This window comes from Mus musculus, chromosome 6 (assembly GCF_000001635.26).
Source record: "Mus musculus strain C57BL/6J chromosome 6, GRCm38.p6 C57BL/6J".
Classification (NCBI taxonomy): Eukaryota; Metazoa; Chordata; class Mammalia; order Rodentia; family Muridae; genus Mus; species Mus musculus.
In genome coordinates this window covers 50,773,751-50,795,468 of record NC_000072.6, presented here as the reverse complement: position 1 = coordinate 50,795,468, position 21,718 = coordinate 50,773,751, and the positions used below count along the sequence as shown (strand labels likewise).

The 21,718-nt window shown below is 44.1% G+C and overlaps 1 long non-coding RNA gene across 1 annotated transcript in view; it reads right to left on the bottom strand.

Moving 5' to 3' along the window:
* Positions 1–19,354, bottom strand: part of C530044C16Rik (RIKEN cDNA C530044C16 gene) — a 38,780-nt gene extending 19,426 nt beyond the window's left edge. Inside the window, exons 1-2 of the long non-coding RNA NR_045984.1 lie at positions 19,320–19,354; positions 19,066–19,200 (exon numbers count right to left, since the gene is read on the bottom strand). This is a non-coding gene — a long non-coding RNA (RIKEN cDNA C530044C16 gene). The remainder of the gene's footprint in view (positions 1–19,065; positions 19,201–19,319) is intronic.
* Between the last annotated feature and the right edge of the window lie 2,364 nt (positions 19,355–21,718).

The following is a 21,718-nucleotide window of genomic DNA, read 5'->3' as shown; positions in this document are numbered from 1 at the left end:
ATAGCATCACTGATGGCTTCTTGTAGGACTTAAAAAGTCTGGTTCTCTTTCTTATGCCATCCCTAAAGTGGGGCTTAAAGAAATGCCAGTTCATTTGCAGTTGGGGTTAACGAGATCATTCCACCCCATTTAAAGGAATCTTCTGGACCATGGAAGTCTCGTGTCAACAATGGGGTTTCTCCAAGGTAGAGCTCATGGTTAGTCAATGTTTTACATGTTGGAAATGAAGACAATCGGGCTTCAACTAACACCCAATGAACCAGACCTTCTGCAATAGACGCACAGATCTATATGAGTGTGTATGAAAGCTTGTGGTATGGTGTGTGTGTGTGTGTGTGTGTGTGTGTGTGTGTGTGTGTGTGTGAGAGAGTGTGTGAGACTGTGTGTATGCATGCATGCACACCTATGGGCTAGTACTTTTTAATCTCACTAGATTATTTTTGTGCCTGCAAAGGCTGCAGACCTTACAGGAGGTGCTCTGGGGGGTAACGAGGCAGCTGTTTCCCATTATTTAATCTGGCTCTTAGGCTGATGTCATTCTCTCCAAATCTCCTTAGAAAGGTAATTCCAAAGACTACTTGGCTCCTCTCACAAGGTAGCTTTGCAGAAAGAGCCAGGAGTCAGGAGAGGCTCTGAGGATCTTGGAGACCGAGAAAGAACATTCTGAAGCATGACTGGATTTATATTAACTCCACGTCCCCCTTCTTTGTTCCATGTCAATGATTTAAAAGTTGTAAGAGCCACACATGACTACTGACTTCAGACAGCAAAATGTGTTTATTTTTTCAAATAATAGTAAAACAAACAGCCCTACGCCCACACAGTCTTGTTTTCTATCCCCTGTGAACTGGTGTATGGTGTAGGCCATTTTCTAGCAACTCAAAGTCGGTCAGAATCCTTGCCCAGGATTCGATGTGCTTAAAACAAAGGAAGCCTATGTAAGACTACCCTATGCCCTAGACCTTGGGCAGTTCATCTTGGTAAAGGAAAACGTGTCTTTAATTTTTTTAGAGTGCAAACTATATGCTAGGAAAGAAGAGACAATCGTGAGTGTCCTGGCCAGAATAGGACACAGCTGGTCTGACGTGGAGCCTGTAGGGCTTGAGTCAAGACCCTTTCTATCTGCCCCCGCCCCATCTGTTCTCCTCCAAACCCCAGTCTATCAGCGCATGTCAGAACATGTCTGATAGGAATGCTGATTGATCTATTGGTCTTAGTTGTATTCTTTGACTTTTCCTACTGAGATGCCTTGAAATCAGTTTTAAAAGGTTAGTGTGATAAGCATTTCCCCATAAAGAGAATCGAAGCATTCTCAGACTCTTTTGGAAACAAATGTAGAAGCTAACTTAAGAACACTCATGGAGACGCCACACTCATTGCCTGTCCCCATGCCCAGTCAAGAAAGCAGACTCTAGACTTCTGCTCAAAAAGTCACCAAGGACAGGGTCTGAGACACCTTGGAGACCTTCTCAAGCTCCTGTCTTCCTAGTATCTTACGCTGAGCAAGCCTCAGTGATGCTAACTACTAGTTCCTCCTCTGCCAGGCAGTTGTCTTTCTACCTAAAGAAAGCTTTGGCAAATGCTGGCAGAGTTGGAAAGGTTGAGTAAAATGTAGACTATTAGAATACCATTTATCCTACTAACCAGTCCAGTAGTTCTTTTTTCAAGCCTGAGAAAGAATAAGACCTCATTCTCTGGGGAAGATGTGAGCAAAGGTAATTTTGGAAAAACGTGGCTGAAAGAATAAGAAGGCAAGGCACATTTCTGACACCTTCTGGAGACTAGAGGAGGAAACACCCAGAGATTCTGGTCTCTTGAGTCACAGAGTCAGCAAGTCACCCCCAAAGGATTGAACAGTAGACAGTCCCAACACAGACAGGAGCCCAGCTTGGGTTCATCTGGGCCTTTGAAACAGGATGAAGGTCGTAATAGAATATAAAGTACCTTCAAGTGCCTATTGGAATCCAAGATATGTCCTCTGTGGGGGAACATAACAAAGTCTCAGATCTCAAATTATTGCCACAAGCAATTTTAATGCATATTATTTGGTACATAATTGAAATTAACCAGGCGTTCAATGAAATAAAATCACATAAACAAAAAGCAGGCATAATAGATGACAGGAAAATAGAAATTCTAGTGTCATTATTAGACAAATACTCTTCTACCTTTGAAAAAGGGATAGTGATGGGTATTTGAATAGAGAACGGAAAACCCCTTTAAAAGACACATTTATTTGGTTCCTAATAATATTAAACATGTTTAAATAGGTTTATTTGTCATCCATGTTTCCTCATTTTGATTTGTTATATAACCTTTAAAAATGTAGTTATTTTGTGAAAGCTAGTTAGAAATAGGTAGCAAGTGTGTTCCGATGACAATACCTCCACTCAGCTCTCTCTCCGCCTCTATTACTGTTCCCTTTACAAGTCCTCTTCTCACACTTGTGGCTTCTTGTTCTTGTCATTGCTGCTGCTATTTTGTGAACCACTAAGTTTCATCAAGATCATCTGTATGACCATGAGTTAGAACTATCTACTGGAGTCTGGTAGGCTCACTGTTGGACACACAACTAGACAAAAGGCAGTGACTCTCTTCCAAAATCCTAGCAGGAAAGCATAGGGTCCTGTAAGCTCCTCCCCAATCCATGATTGAGTTTTGGATAAGCCCAGTTTTCTATAGGCCCAATGCAGGCAGTGACAACTAACTGCTCTGAGACTGTGACTGCAGTGGCTGTTCCATGCCTAGGAGGCAGCATTTCACAGCCCTTCTTCCTGTCACCAGACTCAGTGCTAGGTGCAAAGTTTAGGCTGTGGGGTCGGAATTGAGTTGCAGGAATGAAGTAAAGCAAAAGGCAGGACTTGGATCAGAAGGATCAGATGGACAGATGAACAGTGGTTCCAGATGTGTGAACAGAAGGGTAAGCAGACGATGGTTCAGCTAGGCTGGAGGAACAAGGAAAGTTGAAGCTCCTGGGCCAGTGAGTTCTCCTCATAGTCCCTCGATGCACACACACACACACACACATACACACACACTGCAGGTCTGTGGAGGCTGGCCATCACAGTGCTAGGTGTCCATCTCCTTATGACATCCTGGTAAAGAACATGTACTCTTCCCTTGGTCTGATATGTCTGATAAGTTCTCAAACCTCGTTTTTCTGATATGACTTTAATATACCCATGTGGCCCTACAATCTTGATTTATACTGATAGATTTCTAATATGGAACCCTTTCTCTTTTCTTTTGTCAAACTGTGCCATGTGAGTAGTACCAGACATATCATGCCACCCAGGTGTCCACCCAGGGGTCCACTCAGGGGTCCACCCAGGTGTCCACCCAGGGGTCCACCCAGGTGTCCACCCAGCGGCCCATCCAGGTGTCCACCCAGCGGTCCACCCAGGTGTCTACCCAGGGGTCCACCCAGCAGTCCACCCAGGGGTCCACCCAGGTGTCCACCCAGGGGTCCACCCAGGGGTCCATCCAGGGGTCCACCCAGGTGTCCACCCAGGGGTCCACCCAGCAGTCCACTCAGGTGTCCACCCAGGGGTCCACCCAGCGGTCTACCCAGGGGTCCACCCACGTGTGGAGTCATTCCCCATTCTTAAAATGGAGTTAAAAACTATTCATAAATAGAGTCTTTCAGGGCATGTTACAGTCTGAAAGAAAGAAAAACCTAACCAAACCACTGTTTTACACACTACAGAATAACTTAGCATGTGGCACAGACTATTCTCAGCAGCTCTGTAGGTCAGACATTTGGGTCCAGTACAGATTAGTTCTCCTCCTTGGACTTCAGAGAATGAAATCAGGGTTAAACTGAGCTGAGTTCTCATCTGAAAATTCTGTGAAGGAATCTGCCTCCAACCACATTTAAATTGTTAGCAGAATCCAGCTTCTTAACTGCAGCCCAGAGTCTCTGTTTCCTGCTATCGATCAATGGGTCAGGAGCCAGGAAGACTGCTAGGAAAACAGAAGGTCATTTGTGGTAGTTAAAGGTCAGCTTAGCAAGAGGATCTAGCAACCCTAAATATTTATGACTCCAGAAACAAAGCTTGAAAGTTCATGATGCAAAAACTGATTGAACTTCAAGAGATAGACAAACCCAGTTACAGCCAGGGATTGCTACACCCCCCTGAACAGTTGTTAAAAAAAAATGTACATGCAACCAGTAAAGATGTAAGACACTTGAACACTGCCAGCCAACTTGATAGTATTGATATCCAGGCAAAATTCTACTCATGAGCAGGAGAACACACATGCTCCTTAAGTGTACATGAACTGACCAAGGCCAGTCAATACATGAAAACAGTCCAAGGCATACAATGTCTGTCCTCTGACCACCACAGATATTACTTAGAAATCAAAAGAAGAAATATATTTTGGAACATCTCTAAATATTGGGAACAAGATAATGTACTTAATAGTTCATGAAGACAGAAGCAACCCAGGAGTAAATTAAATGTAATTTGTCTTGGATGAGAATGGAAATACAACACATGGGGCTGAGGAGACAAGGAAGAGGGAGAGAACTTGCCTGCTATGCACGGAGTCCTGGGTTTGTCCTCCAGCACCACAACAAATGCAACAAACAAAACTAAGCTTTGTGGGAAGCTTCTAAAGAAGAATTTACAGAAAAAAGTTACAATGGTAGAGAATATGCACCTGGAATAGGAAAACCCTACCCTTAAAAGGGGCCACCGAAGACCAGTGTTCACGATAGATAGATAGATAGATAGATAGATAGATAGATAGATAGATAGATAGATAGATAGATAGATAAATGGGGAAGAATGACAATAAAGCCCGATGTGAGCACAGCTGGTGGGAAATTAAGATCAGAGTAGAAACCAGAACTGGAAGCTAGAACTGGGTGTGTCCCTGTGATAGAGTGCTTGCCTCTCCTTGTGAGGAAACAGGTCCTCTCTCCAAGGCTGAGGGAGGAGGGACAGAAACAGAATTAGGAGATTGGAGATGCAAAGGATGAGGTTAAGGCCTGGGTGAGCTGCTATCAACACAAGCCTATAGCTACTATCTAAGGTAGTTAGAAAATCCATAGGAAATACATGGAGTTTTCAAAGGATTCCAAAACTACTAAATATCACTCTAGAAAAAATCCTTCATAATTATAATTATAGTAATGAATAGAATTTGTAAGATAGCAACTTCCTGTGAATTAAACTCTAGCCTTAGACATTTTCACTAATGATACCACAAAGCAACAAGGAAGAACTCATAGAAATTCTACCAAAATTCAAAGTAGGTGGGACAAGTATCTACTCAGTTTTTTGAGACCAACACTATCTGAAACCAAGACTTGACAAAAACAATATAACAAACCATATCAGAAGATCATTTCTCCCCAGATTCACCTATGGTTCTACTGCTGTGGCTGTTAAAAATCCCAGGATTGATTTTGATTGTAAGAAAATAGATGCTGAGGGGCTGGGAGGTGAGGCAGGGAGTCAAAGCACCTGCTTCGGAGATAACAGGATTCGATCCCTGGAACCCACAAAGTGGACAGAGAAAGTCAGGTCCTGAATTCACGCATGTGAACACACATGTGCATGCATGTGCATGTGTGCATGCACAGACACTAAATAAATAAATAAATAAATAAATAAATAAAAGTAAAAAAGAAAAAGTGTAGTTTGTGAGATTCATATGGAAAAACGAAAGTCTCTCGTAAACACAGATATAGAAGCTCTTAGAAATACTTTAGCAAAGTAAATCCAACACTATATTAAAAGGGCTAATACAACACGACCAAGCAGGCTTCGTTCCAAGGGTCTGCAAGGTCCTGAACAGACACTCAATTGTTTCTGCAGCATTGCAGTTACTCTTTCTCCAGTAACTTCTTCTGCAGTTGCCTCCAGTCCCTTGTCCAGAGCCCAGTAATAAATGTGGGATTATTTTGAATGCTCCATTTAGTTTCACTAATTTACTTGTCTGCCTCGATCCCAATGCTGCACGGCTTTCATTGTTATAAATTTCGATTTAAATAGTATTCCATGCCCAACTTTTTAAAAGTTGACCAATAGCGTTCAAATCAATATAAATCTTCATATTCCTAGTCATGATTAACACCTGTGTGAGTGTCTCAACATATGCACCCAGAGTACTTACCATATATTATTTTTAGAAACTCATAAAACTAGACTGGAAAAGAACACCCTCAAGATGCTGAAGGATTTCTACCACAGAAAAACCTGACAACATATTTTTTATTTAACATTGGCCTGGAGGTCCCAGCTGGTACAATGAGCAAGAAAATAAAGTAGAAGCCGCTACTGACGTGCTACGTGCTTATCTATGTGGATAATCCTACGGAGTTCTCAAGGGACAGGACCAAGTGAACGGTACACAAGACTAACATACAAAATTGAGTCATATTTCTATATACTAGCAATTAAAAGGCAGAAATTGAAATGTGAATACGAATAGTGGACTAAAGATGGAAGGATGCCTCCAACCAAGCCTGGCAATGTAGATTCAGTCCCTGGAACCCACAGGAAGGAACTAATCCTGCAAACTGTCCTCTGGCCTTCACATGCATCCTGTAATGCATGCGCGTACACACACACACACCACCACCACCACCACCACCAACACCAACACCAACAACAACAAGAATAAATAAGATGGATTTATGACATTTTAAGGAAATATGAATCATATTTCCAGTGCTATCAGAAAACATAAAGGATAAATCTAAAAGGTGTGTAGGACTATATCTCAAAAGCCATGAAATATTAGTGTGAAAATCAATAGAAACGTGAGCTGGGGTGTGGTTTAATGGTAGAGTGCTTGCCTAGAATTTACTAGGAAATAATTTGAAAGGGTCCCTCTAAATGGAAATTTAAATTGTATTCGTGGGTAAGAAGACCCAGAATTGATATAATGCCCTACATCTCCCAGTTCATAGATTCATCACTATCACTATTAAAATCCTAGAACTTTTGGTTGTAAAGTAGTAGGTTCTAAAATTCATATGGGAGAGCAAAGGATTGAAATAAACAAGATGGTTTGAGAAGAATTACTTTGGAGTAAATCTGCAAGAGAAACTGCCATTGACATGTGGGTCACTGATTTTCTTTGTCAGTGTGTTCTACCACTGAGGTATAAGCAAGCAACTGAGTTTATTTTGTTTTGATTTTTGAGACAGAGTCTGCATAGGAACTCACTATGACTGACCTGGAACTCACTAGATAGAATACCCTGGCCTCTGACTCACAGAGATCCTCCTGCCTCTGCCTCTGCCTCTGCCTCTGCCTCTGCCTCTGCCTCTGCCTCTGCCTCTGCCTCTGCCTCTGTCTGCTAGCAGGACAGGTATGTGCCACCACGCACCAAGTGCCAAGAAGATACTGCCCTTCCCTATCATAGCCAACAAGTGATCATTTGCTCAGAGAGCGATGCATGTTCCATGTGTGGATAAATATAGCAAACCTAATGAGCGTGTACATTTTAAACAAACCCAGGTTGTTCTAGCCTAGTTACAGCTACATAAAGCTTTTTGAGATGTGCGATTTATCTGCTTCCTATTCCTCTCCCACACTGCACATGTTGAGGCTGTCCTCCTGCCTGCAGTCCTGTGGCCCACCCTTCTCTGCCATCCTGCTGATCGTCTTCCCGTCTCTCTCCCAGCATCCCCTTTGTCTTGGGTTGCACGTCTTTCTGTTTCATGAATTACTCCCCAAGTGAGATGGAACACATTATCCAGGAGTCTTCCCAGAAAAGGGGCAGGTGACATGGACGGTGATGAGAAGATGACTGACAGGAGGACGAGGCTTACTTGTCCAAAACTATCCTCCTGTAAGTGGAATTCTGAAGGGAAAAAAATAGGAACCGGCAGGCAATTGACTCCATCCATCAGCAATGGTTTGCGTTGCTCCTCAGCCATCCCAGGAGAAAGGCTGAAGCTTTGAGAGCAAAAACGACAATGAACAAACAAGAAAACTATCTTTGCTGGCACTGCCTGCAGCTATGATCCCAAAGCTTGGATCCTAGCCCTTAATTGGTGGAAGGGTATGTGATGTTTTTCTGGAGCAAATGCCTGGGAGGCACATGATATTTGGAAAGAGTAGACACATATAACTCAACAGACAGTGGATGGCTTTCTTGCATTGGTTCACCTTGAAACTCTTTGCTGGTCTTTGTTAGGCTTCACTGATGTTGGACTCCGCCAACAACGTTCTCGCATTGGCTCATCTTGCTTTCTCTACCGATCTTTCCTTGTGACTTTGCAGAAAGAAACACACCAAAGAACTTCTGGTGGTATTCCTGACGCCTCTTGCTGCTTCCAGGGACTCATATCAATTGGTGGAGCCTCGGGGTTTCTTCCAAATTGAGTCACTGCTACTGATTTGTGTTTGGAGTTTGCCAAGTGGATTGGAATGCAGCTGTTAATTCATGTTTGGTGTTTTGCTAGTAAACTGGACTGCTGACAATGAAGACTGAAATGACCCCAAAGAACTATTTCTAACAACAACCCCTGTTTCCTATTAACCTTTCTTTTTCCCCTACCTCTGGTGAGTGGTAGGCTAAAAGGGGGGTTAAGGCATTAAAGAACCATAATTAAAGTAGGTTTTAAAAAAATCTAAGCTTATAGCCTATGTTATTTTGAAACTCCCAGGATCAAATTTATCTTTCATTGTTTAGTCTAAAATATACTTTTCCATATTTCTATCAGTTTGTCTTATTTATGCTTACTTACTGCATACATTGACACTCAATGGACTTTTTGTGGATATGTTGATAATGTCATGTAATGTATTTTGATCATAATCCACTCTCCAACCCTGCATCCTCTTTTTATTTGTTTAGACCACTTATTAACTCCAATCTGTGATGCCCATATATGTATGGGGCAGATACACTGGAGCATAATCCATCTGTGAGAAGTCACACCCTTAAAGAAAACTGATGCTCCCTTCCCTGGAAGCCATCAATTGTCAATAGCTTCTCAGTTAAGAGTGGGAGCTCAAGAACCACTTTCCTCTCTATGATAGAGTGTTGAGTGGATTGATGTTGTGCAACTCTTGTGCAGACAAGCAGCTGCCATGAGCTCATAAGAACAGAGGTCCTACCATGTCCATAAGATACTGTTTTGCTCTGATTCTCCACCTCTTAGCCTCTGGTTCTTATCTAGCACCTGTTCTACAGTGGTCCTTGAGCTTTGGGGAGAGAATCATATGTAGATGTCCCATTTGTGACTGACTATTCTATTGACACTTACTCTCTTCCCTAGGACCGACTGTGAGTTTCTGCATTAACTACATCTACTATACCCAGAGAGTTATCTGGTGAGGTGTGAGAGTGGAAGGCCATAAGTTCTCATATGAACTTAGTGAGAAATGTGTACTGTGTTCATCTACTGAATAAGAGTAGCAGGCTCCCCATGTGGCTTGTGAGCTCCCCAACCACAGGGTTTGGGACAGACTTACAGAACTATCTGGTGAGCAGATGAAGTCCTGAGTGAATGTGTATTGTTGGCATGAGCATGGCCAGGTCAAGGGCCCCATTGTCTCAGATCAGTGAGAATGGTAAAGGCTTCTCCGGGTCATGTTTGGGGGATGGCAAAGCCTTCCTCTGGTCTCTGTGTGGATTTTGGCAGTGCCCAGAAAGCACAGACTGCACCTTCCTCTTCCCATATGAATACAGCTGGAGACTGCTTCACTATAGAAAGCTACCACTAAGATTGCCTAACCCCTCCTCCTCATGCTGTGCATAACACGAGCAATGAGTTTCAGGGTTGCATAGTAGGTACCCTATGTAAGCGTGAGCACAGTCCACCCAGTCCCAGCTCTGCTCTATATGTATCTGTTGTTTCTTCAGTTCTAGCATTTCTTCCTTCCTCTGTTGCCCCAGTCATGTGTCCAGGACCAAGCCATGCTGGACATGACAGTACCAGGTATGTGTTTCCTACAGAGAACTTACAAAAATCTCTCTTATTGGAACTATTTTACACAATTGGCACTAATCACACACCAATACTTGAATCATCCTTGGATAATGCTATCAAGTCAATATTTCTGTTTCTCTGAAAATAACTGTGAAAAAGTGATATTTAAAAAAAAAAAAAAGAAAGAAAGAAACTGTCTCTTAGCCAGCCTTCATAAACATTTCTGGGTGCTTGGACTTGCATTGTTTTTGAACTGTGGATGTCCCAGCTGAAGTGATCTGAGAGCCCAGGCCTGTGTGCTGGCAGTGGATGCTCAGGCCAGACCTAGTTACACTGGAGTTAAAGAAGGGCCTGAACTTTGAGGGACCTCAAGCTGTCTAGACTTTTCATAACCTTAACCTTCAGTTCTCAGGAAAATATTTGGCTTTTAATATTTCACAATAACTTATTTCATGTCTATATTCCCCACCCACTTAATATGGCCAGACTTAAAGAGATCAAGTGTGTTCTTTCATAGCCATCCATGCAACACCCAGAGGACAGCACTCATGCAACTGGACAGCCAGGGAGCTTAGTAAATCTTCCACAGACAACAAAATCCATTTTGTAACTTCCTACATACAGCTGAAGAGGCACTCACAGCAAGCATTCACCAATCCACAGACTGTGTGTCTTCAGCAGACGTGGAAAATTCCAGCATTCAACCCTATTCTATAAGTGACCATGGCAGCCTCACAGAGGCGGCTCCTCCAGCTCACCCTCAAGATGGAGTCGGGATTCTCATATGTGATCCACCAAACATATTCTCCTTTGCTTTCTTATCACAACAGTGGATGGACTTCAAGCTCCCTGGCTCCCCCCTACCTCTAGCACCTGCCTTGCCATAAGAGAGAATCAGCCAAGAACAAACTCAGCCAGAGGCACTGTGCAGGGAAGGCATCAGCCAAGACAGAAAAGTCTCCCCTCCTGAGGTGACCAGCTCCACAGATGTCCCGGGCTTCAGAACCCCGCAGTGCCAGTCAAGGGTTTGGCTCTGCCGTGGAGCCTCCTCCACGCTCTTGGCAATGGACCCTTTTTGCTGTTATTCCTACTCATTCTCTTCTGGTGCCTGGCCCAGAGTTTGCTTGTCTTTCATCCAAAGATAAAGTGCAAGTACCGAGAAGGCCAGACAGACGGAGAGAAGGAAAGATGGAACTTATAAAAGGCCTTTGCTTGGCTTCTCCATTATAGCTCATTTGACTCGGTGACACGGTGCCTGTGGATTCCTTGGGTCCTGGGTTGAAAAGAATTATGGGATGATTAATTCTATTATTCTTTCCCATTTCATCTTTGAACTTCATTCACACCATTCCAGGTCTCCTTACTTTCATAATTGGCCCCAAAGTTAGTCTCCCCTAAAAAGCAGCATAATTGAAGGTAGTGTTACTAGAATCTCCTTCTAAGCATGAGGCACGAGAAGGATTTTTATTTGAAATGAAAAGAAGCGGTTGTGTGGGTCTGGGTACTGGGGACAGGAATTCTGACTCTGTTCCCATCAAGGCATTGGTCCGCCTGAGCTCTCTTGTCAGCTTCTACTTCGTCCAAATGTTAGAGAGACATTGCAATGTGCCTTTCAGGAAACAAAGACAGAAGACAAAATGATAAAGAACACTAGTGTGGTTTTTAGTCTGTGTTCATCTGGGAGGCATCCAGAAGAGGCAGTGAGAGACTGAAATGTTTAGTTCGCTTTGGCCGCTGGAGAGGTCAGTCAGGTCCGGCATCAACCCAGGCTTGGTCCCAGTAAGCATCTCAGCAGCTTTTGAAATGCAAAATGTGTGCACTCTTTACTGAATAACACATAGAAGCAAACAACTCTCCAAACACAGTAGGAAGGGAGGTGGCAGGGCTGGGAGTGTGAGACACTCACTGAAGACAAACCAGAGCACAGCGCCAGCAACGCCAGCAGTGACAGCCGCCTCCCGAGCCAGGGAAGTAAAGCACACTTTGGGGATGCTCGAGAGCACGATTTCTTATCATCTGAGAACAATTGCTTTCCTACCCAAGAAATGAATGTAAATGGAGACAGCCACTGCCGCCCGTGTGTTCAGCACGCCACTCAGAAAACCAAGCAGAGAGGCGACATGAGGAGGTGCCAGGGCACTTTATAGATGTGCCTGTGTCTGCAAAGGGCCTGTGAGGACATAATGGAGGCTTCTGAGCCTCCCTTCCTCTCCACCCAGTAGGTGAGGCCCACGAAGTCAGAAACACAAGATGGAATGGACATTTTCTTTCTGTCCTCAAACCACCCGATGAACAGCTGTGTCTTGGGGAAACATGGTGATCTCGGATTGGAAAGTGGCACCCCTGACCCCTGGGTAGAATACAGAAGGTAGGCAGTTGTCAGGTGGGTGTGAATATCTGAACCCAAAACACTAGCTTTGACAGCACATGGACCCTTGAATCTGCTGCTGGGAAGGTTTGCTGCAGTGCCAGCAGACAGTCTGTCTTTCAAATGGAAAGCCCAGTAAGAGCCATCTTTGGTGGAAGGTTTCTGTGGAATGCCTTAATTCTTAAATACACAATGGAACCTAAAATATGTGCTGCCATATTTTGGCACTTACATCTACTGCCTTCTAGACTTTCCCTTAGAGAATATTACCTCTATTCATTTCTATTGGGGAAGTCTGAGAACCCCCCTCCTCCCCCTACACACACACACTACCACCACCATTTCCTATGGCAGTGAGAATAGAGAACTGAAGGTTGCCATTGTGTAAACATTCTCACACCAGAAAAGAGACATCCCATTAATTTCTTTCTTACACTGGAGGTTGAACCTGATCAACTAAGCTCTATCCTCGGCCCTTCATTTTAATTCATTCTATTAGTTTTCTTTGAGACAGGATTGTGTCAAATTTACAATCCTCCTGCATCAGTCTCTTGGGTATCTAGGATTGCAGGCATACTCTACGGCACCTGCCTACCACCAAATTAAATTTATAACAGTTTCAGTACTATATAGAAGAGTATAAAACGTTGATCTAGTTGGGACATTTTAAAGATTATCAGAGCTATCTGCTGCCCTTCCCCAAGGAACTGAGTCATCTTACCCCTTGACACTAGGCTTGGCCATAGACTGTACACAGAAATGGCATGACATGAGTCCTGCTGCCAGACTTTCTTGCCAGTGTGACCTGATAGACTCTCTTCTCTCTGACAGGAGAGCATGCCCAGCAGAGGTTTCTTAAACTGGAGTTCCTAGAATGAAGAAGGCATGGCTCACTGGATATTTGTTTTACTTTCTCAGCTTGGTTTGTCACCCTGACAGATTTCCTGCACTCTCTCCTTGTAATATAATCATGCACAGCCCCTGAGAATTAAGTTATATCGTCTTCCCCGTGCGCAGGCTAAGGAAACATATATTCACATCTACCTTCCATGTGTCAGGTGACAACTTAACACTAATTTCTCTCCTTCCAGCTCTTTAGGGCAATTTCTTCACTCCCTGCCTGCACCTTCTTGATGCTGATCCTCTCAGAGGAACCAATTTGTGGAACTACAAGGGTAGAATCCAGCAAAACCGACTCTGCTTTGATATTTTCAGTAGCAAGATGTTAATAGAGGAGTCAATGCTACCAGGAAGGTCAAGAGGACTCGGATCAGGAAGGCTGAGTCTAAGAAATCTGAGCCCTTGGGTCTCTCTCAGCCTCTGCAGCATGAAGACTCAGTCCTCAGGAGACCTCTGAAGTGGTTGAGATGTTACACTTGGAGTTCATCTCTTAACTCTTAGCTGTCTCCAGCCCGAAAGCAGAAGAGACAGTAAACCTCAGCTTCTCAAACTGTGGGTATCGACCTACATAGAGAATTTGTCACTGAACAGAGCGGGGTGCAAAAAGCTTGGCAACAGTAAAACATGTCCAAACTCTCAAACACCAAAACTTGATTCAAAATCAAATGAATGCTGTGTGTTCCTGCAGCGCTCACCCATGTTGCCCTGTGCAGAGTGGCAGAACAGGGTCTTCTCCCGAGTTTGCCATCGAGTCCACCCTCAAGGATTATAATCTTCCCTAGACCTACCTCATTTCTCCTATCAACAGAAACAGAGGGGCTACATGAGTTCTGTGGCTTGGAAACTTACTTGCTGCTGTGCGACCATTTCTTAACTGAAATACCAGAGGAGCCATTCGCCTGCAGCATCGAAGGAGCCAGCACGCGTCATAGCAGCTCCTGGGCCTATGAGGTACGGTTCAAAAATGCCTGAAACTGTCTGTAAAATATCCACACACCCCCTGAAGTCACGTGATTCTAATCATTTTCCAAGCTTTGACTCTGCTCGAGAGAATGTCAAATGCTTGTCTTTTTAAGAAAGAAAAAAGAATTTAGTGCTCTGGGGACAATTATTGGTTGCAGACATACCTAAGGGAAAAGAGAAGGCGTCTGTTAAACGTGAGACAGCGTCAACGTTTCGAGAGCACTCTAATCTTTGACTTAAAACCTACTTCCCAAATGACTTAACGCTCCAATATGTCTTTCCTCAAATGGTACTCTGCTAGTTGGAATAGTGCCACAGAAGAATGCCCACAAGCACAGTAAAAAGAAAAGTGGGCAGGTGTTTCCATGGGGACAGCAATTAGACGTAACCAGAACCTGTTGACATTGTCATAGGGGGACATAAAACCAACTTTATTCCCAAAGAGGGAGAGAATGTCATAGCATTCACCAGACCTGGCTCTGTTAAGTAGAAGGCCAGCCATGGTTAGGGACCATTTGGCATAACGTAAGAGGCAGTTAGTGCAAGAAGGCTGGGAGAAGAGAATGCATTACTGCTACAACTCTCTTTACAACCATCTTGTTGCCTGGGTTCCAACTGAGCTCCAATGCTTTCCTTTCTACAATATAATGGCTTTATTATTTGGGTTACTATCAAGGCCAGACCATGAAACCTGAATGAAATGGCCTATTGAGATGACAGTAAGTAGGTCAGGAATGCCTAACACGCCCTACCTGAAGCTTTGCAATCTTACTTGGGGTTACTATTTCTGGGATGAAACCTCGTGACCAAAAGAAACTCGGGAAGGAACAGATTTCTTTGCCTCACATATCCCAAACTACAGTTCACTAAGGAAAGCCAAGGCAGGAGTTCAAACTGGGCAGGAACCTAGAGGCAGGGACTGATGCAGAGACCATAGAGGGGAGCTGCTTACTGGGTTGTTCGCCATGATTTACTCAGACTTCTTTCTTATAGAACACAGGACAACTAGCCCAGCATGATACTACACACAATGGGACGACCCTGCTCCATCAATCACTAATTAATATATAATACATAAAATAGTCTTCTATATACATATATTTATACACTTGGATATTATAAGCTTCAGAATTTGAGTTCTGAATCTTGCCAACAATGGCCCTCATGAGATGGTAAACTATAGGATGTACATAAAGGGGCTCCTTATCCTGGAATGTCCTAGTGCAGATACAAACCCCTTGGCATAGAGTTTGGCCGATAGTAGACCATCTTGTATAAACACTGCTATAAGCCATATGAACACTGCTCTCCTCCTGCCCTTTTCCTGACACATTCCGTGTGTTTGTATCTCATACAGTCATTAGTTATCATTGCTCTGATGACAAATTTAATAGCAATGCCTGAACTAGAGAGAATAAAACGTATTGCCTCCAAAGATGAGTATATTCAGACCTCCCTCCCCCTGTTCTAAGATCCGCACTCTGCAAGATGCCAGGAGTTTATGCTCGAAAGACTTTCAGTTGACCACTGAAAAGGCTGCTGAAGTCATTTAGTTTCCAAACCTAAGTTAGTCTATATTTATGGAGGGCTGGTAATCAGATACTACTAGTGATTATGGGGAGTGAAGACAAGTTGTCTACGCTCTTCCTCATTTTCTGGTGGAATATTGTATTGGTAAGCACAAGGTTTTTAAACCAAATCCTACTACTGAGCAACGTCTGATGAAATAAGACCCCAACTCAGAGTTTTCATAATCTCAATTTGGGGTCCTCTAGGGAAAAAGACTAACCACCAGTTCAGGTCCAAGAAGCTCAGAGATTTCCCTCAGCAAGCTTTTTAATTATCAAAGAAGCTCGGAAAAGTAGGTCTTTTTGCCCAGAGGCATTGTTGTGGTTTGAATGTGTTCTTTCCTGGTCTGGAGTTGTCTAGGGGTTGACAGTGAGAATTGAGACCTGTAAAAAGGTGATTGGGCCAGGAAGTCCCCTCTAAAGTTAAAGGGATCAAACCCCATGTATAAAAAGGTGAGGATTGTCAGCTCATCTTTCTGCATTCTGCCATGTGAGGGCACAGCACAAAGGCCCTCACTAGACTTTGCTCTTGGATTTCCAGCCTCCAGACTGTGAGGCACACCCTTCTGTTACTGAAACATTGCCAGCCTCAGGTCTTCTATTACAGCAGTACAGACTCACAGGTTTCTTGTTCAGAAGCCTGGTGCAATACTCACAGATTACCTCAGAGAACAGAGCCTGCTCCCTAAGACCTTGCTTTCTCCTGCCCTCTACGTGGTCCTGCTCCAACTTAGCTCAGTGTCAGTGGACTTTGTTTTATTTCAATGATTCAGACAAGTTATTAACACCCTCGATATATTATAGCCCTTTAGGATACAAGATGAGAAGCATTGATCAGGTTTAAACTCTTAGTTCTGTGTGAGACTAAAAGATTGTGACTAGAAACAAAACCCAAGTTTCCCAGGTAGCCAGTGCCCCAAGGCACACATGTGGGCAAGCACAGATATTCCCAGAACTGAAATCTCTGTCTCTCTGTCTCTCCCTGTCTCTCTCTCTCCCTCCCATCTCCCTCTTCTCTCTCTCTTTGTCTCTCTGTCTCTCTCTCTCTCTGTGTGTGTGTGTGTGTGTGTGTGTGTGTGTGTGTGTGTGCGTGTCTGTGTGTGTGTGCCCTACGTAACAGAAGAATATCCCATTGAGGTATATTGTCTCTCATTCCTAAACAGTCAATCAGTCAATCATTTAGGCAGTCAATCACAGAACTGGACATTGCTTCCCACCAGGAGAGAGACCCAAAAGCTGGGTTGTGACAATTCCCCTGTACATTACTCCCCCAATGTCTACTGTTCTGGGAACTGTTGGGTGCTGCAGACACAAAGATGAACCAGACGGCACCCTGTCTTCCAGCTGCTTGTGTAGTGGTGTGAGGAGCAGATCTGCAGCAGAGTGGCTCTGGGAAGTGATAGAGGGTGTTGAAATAAACAGATGTCTACCTGAGACCATAGGGGAACAAAAAGCTCGTTTGGGGGCAATGATCATGTGAATGCCTCTGAATAGCCACCAATGGACCTTGTTCTTTTTGTCTCTAATAGCCACCAATGGACCCTGTTCCTTTTTCTCTAAAGAAAGAAGTAGCTCAGATTTCAATTGTCCACATTACTCAGAGCTGAAACACAGACTCCATAGACCGGACTAAGGAACAAAAGCCAACTCTTGTGTTTTAGGACATGTCGTGTGAATATTCACATCCCACACCCAACAGCAGCTTGCCTAATTGTGTTTTCTCAAAGCAAATGCCAACATTGGTTTTATCCCCTGAGCACACACCAGCTGCTCAGTAGAAGGAAGCCAGTTCAGCATTAAAAATTGACCGCAAATAGTTAGAGGGCATACGAGCCACAAGCCACAGGCAGATAACATGGTGGGATATAGCATTATTTATAACCAGGGGTCAATTGTCCCAACCTACCCTGCAGCCTGGCTCCCATCTCTGCTGAGGCTGTGGTCCTGTTACAAGTCTTAATTGGCCCCCTTTTATGAATGTATTAGTAGGAGCATAAACAAGGTCATATGGAATCTAGAGGACATTAATGAGACCTGTGTAAATTTACATCACTCAGAATGCAGTTGTTAGATCATTTTCAAGTGAGTAAAACCCAAAATTTGCTTTTTGCTTTGCAATTCATCTTCTCACCAGCAACTGCCCACTGTAAAGGCTCTCTGAGGCCCATAAAGGGACGGGACCTCAACGTGTGTTTCATGGAATAACTGAATCCTATTAAACTGAGGTTTATTTTCACCTTAGAAGCTCTGATGAATAAAACGGAAGATGGAGCCATTTTCATCCAGTAAAACAAACCTTTACTGGAGAGGGGAGAAAAAGGAGAAAGAAACTAAAATGTCAGTTGCTGATGCGTCATTCACCCGCTGCTCAGTAAATAAACATAACATCTATTAGTTGTCATGGAAACACTTGGCCTGACTCTGAGCCTCAAAGCTCCACAATAAAGAAACCCTGATATTTGAAGCTCGACACAAACAACTCCTTTGGCATTTCTCATGAGCTCACCAGCGAGCATTTTCCTCCGTTGCCTTCCTTCCTGGGACATGAATGCATTTGTTTCGGAGAAAAGAGACAAGTATCTTAGAAACCCATCAAAAACATTTGAATGCAGTACCTTGGCCATCTCTGCTCTCGCCGCTCCTCCCCCCACCTCTCTCTTAACCTCTCTGCCTGAGAAGAATTTAAATGGCTTGTTTAGTCACTGCACATTGTGCTTCCTGTGCTCTGTGCTGCATGAAAGGGATTGATTGAAACATTTATAGTAACCGCGTGGGCAGGAGGAACCAGGTTTTCTGCTCAGCATGGAACACTGTTAGATACATAATAAGCAGCCACAATACAGGCGGTAGAGGAGTATCCCGCCATTGTCTCCTCTTCAGGAAAGAATTTTTCGTTAGTATAGACTTGATGTGCATTCCCAACACTCAGTAAGAGAGTGGCAGCTCAGATGTGTGAACACAGATAAAGGATGCTTAAGCCTCCATCCCCGCCCCCCGCCCCCAAGGTAACTAACTGGTCGCAGAAATACTGCTCAAAAAAGTCAGATGATGTTCCTATAGAGTGTTTTTTTCTTAATTCGTGGAATCTCTAGCACGTCACAAAGCAGGAATGGATGAGTTTAAAGGTTTCAGCTGAGCATCACTGAAGTGTCAGGGTCCCCATTGTTAATAATCAACTGGGAACAAGCCCCACCTCACATCTGAAAGCAAGTGCCACATCTGAAAGCAAATGCTCGAATATTCAGCATTTCTAAAGCCCAGGAGAGTTGACAAGCTGGGCATAAATCAGAGTGATTTAAATTCCCGATTCCCTGGCTTTGTTCTAAGGATGCCCCACACACATTTATCCCTAACATCACACTGACCTGGACCAGAGCTGAGGGCCTGAGTGGATTGCAGCAGCTACAGCCCCAAGTATCAGACAGGAATGGCGGTGTCTGCCTCCCTCCAGGCCTCAGAACAACTCCTTCTGAACACTTTGCGACGTTCCATTAAGTCTTCTGAAATGGGCGGAGGGCAGATTTTATTTATCCCGATATTCTAATGGGCCCTTTTCATCTTTGCATGTAACTATCTCTGGATCTTTTCAGCCCTCATTAATTCATCTCTGGATACTCACAATGCTTTCAGCAGCCCCACGATAAGGAACTAATTGAAGAAGGGACACCGAATGGCTTCTGAATGGATAGGGGTTGGTCTCAGCATCTCAAAATGAACTCAGATGGCCCTTGCATCAGAAAGCCAGAGTCACAGGACCCACTGGGCTTCAGCCATCCTGAACCAGAAATCCCTGGGAGATGGTTCCCAGTAGGGAATCTAGGGAAAACCTTCTTAGTGACTGAAAGGAGAGCCCAGGAATCCGCACTGTGTAGTCACAGGGCCAGGCACATGTAGAGACTACTTAACATTCGCAGCGCTGATTTGAATGTGCCATTTGTTATGTGTGTCTCCAGAGAAAAATAACTGTTCACGTTGTCATTTCCCTATGTTTTATAAGTTACATCTCAGTCAGATTTGTCCCTTGCTTGGCAGTGTTCTCCCTTCCAGGAGCTGGTTTGAAGAGCAGCCTGCCTTGCCTCTTGAGAGCTCTATGGAGGGTGCCAGGATGTCATGATGTCACATCATCAGCAGGAGCTGAGGATCGGGACTCAGATCTCCCCTCCCACACGGCCTTGACTTCATCTCCTTCTACACCGATGAGCTTCCTCATAGCTGGAGTTTTGGACACAAATTATTTGTCACATAGGTTCAACCTCCTGGATTCTCTAATGCTGCTGCATCACGGACAGAGGAAGGGAAAGAATTGGTGCATGCTTTTTGGATGGTTCCGAAACCTTTACAGTGGGGCTAGTGAGATGGCTCAGCAGTTAAAAGCACTGGCTGCTCTTCTAGAGGTCATGAGTTCAATTCCCAGCAACCAGCAACCACATGGTGGCTCACAACCATCTATAGGGGAATCTGATGCCCTCTTCAGGCAGGCAGATATGTATGCTATAGAGCACTCATACATTAAATAAATAAAATTAATGAGAGAGAGAGAGAGAGAGAGAGAGAGAGAGAGAGAGAGAGAGAGCGAGCGAGCTAGCTCCAGGGATTGGCTATAAATTCTCTGGGGCCATCCAGGTATGCAAACACTCCTGTCACCTCTCCATGCAAGAAAAGAGTTTCTTTTCTCTAGAAGTTTCCCTAGCAAATTAAGGAAAAGCAGAGTCAATTTCCATCAGAGCATGAAAGCATGGGAAACCTTTAAGCCATGGTACCATCAGCTAACCTTACCTCACTTCTGAGTGCGGCTTGCTTGGCACTGGCCTGGAACCAATCTAGAACCTTGTCATACGCTCCTGTCTGGATTGGTTGCCTAACATATACTCCATCTCTCAGCAAGGAGTCAAGTTGAATTTGTCCCACTTCCAGGTCTGGCTGGAATGTCAGCCTTCCCTAACATCCTTCCAGAACCCTTGCTGGAGAGGTCTGCGAATTCAGAGGGACTTTGGAGACAGGAGGTCTGACTTAATTTTTTCAGTTGTCACTGACAGGCTTAGGTGACCTTGCACAAGCTAGTTACTGTCCCTGAGCCTCAATGTCTTCTTACTGAACGGAGGTGACCATGTCAATTTCATGAACTGTGACAAGATAAAGACATGAAACACATAGAACAGCCTCCTCTTCGAGTCAGGGGAATACAAAAATCTCTCTACCTCCCGCCCCCCCCTCCCCAGCTCCACCCCAGCCAGCCATGTTTCCGGCCCCTCAGCACAGATTTGTTTCCTGACTCTGCATGGAGTGGCCTGACCCAGTCACCAAGTTTAGCATGAAGAAAGTGCTCAGGATGGCTGGAAGAAAACCTAGTAGTTAGGACACAGAGGCTGTAAGTCAAAATGAGATGAAATGGCTCAAAGTAGAGATTGAAAGAAAAAAAAAAAAACAACCACCAGAATATTAATGCGGAGTCTGAAGCTCTTGACACAAGTAGAACTGGATGAATAGAGGTGCAATCATGACAGGGAAGGAAGAAGCCAAGAGACCTGGACTTACCTTGTCATGTCCTGGTTTTCAAAACATCGGGAAGCCATTTTACTCATAAGTATCTCTCTCTCTATCTCTCTCTCTCTCTCTCTCTCTCTCTCTCCTCTCTCTCTCTCTCTCTCTCTCTCTCTCTCTCTCTCTCACACACACACACACACACACACACACACACACACTCATCCCTTATAAAACAGGGTTGGGAATACCTTCTAATGAAATGAAAAACAATTATAAAGTCTAGACGGTAACAGGATGGACCATTTGTTCAGTAACACTTTAATCATCACTATGGCCATGAAGTCACTTCTTCGGCCTTTCTGGTTTGATTTGGTTTCATTTTTAGATAGGGAGCCAGAGTGAGCTACAGGCTGAGTGCAGGCTGGGGTTCCTAAGGAAGGCTTCCTTCTCAACATGGTAGGCACCTCTAGAGAAGTGGATCTCAAATGGTCAAACCAATTCTCAAGGGCATGGGAAGGATTAAAGGACATTTTT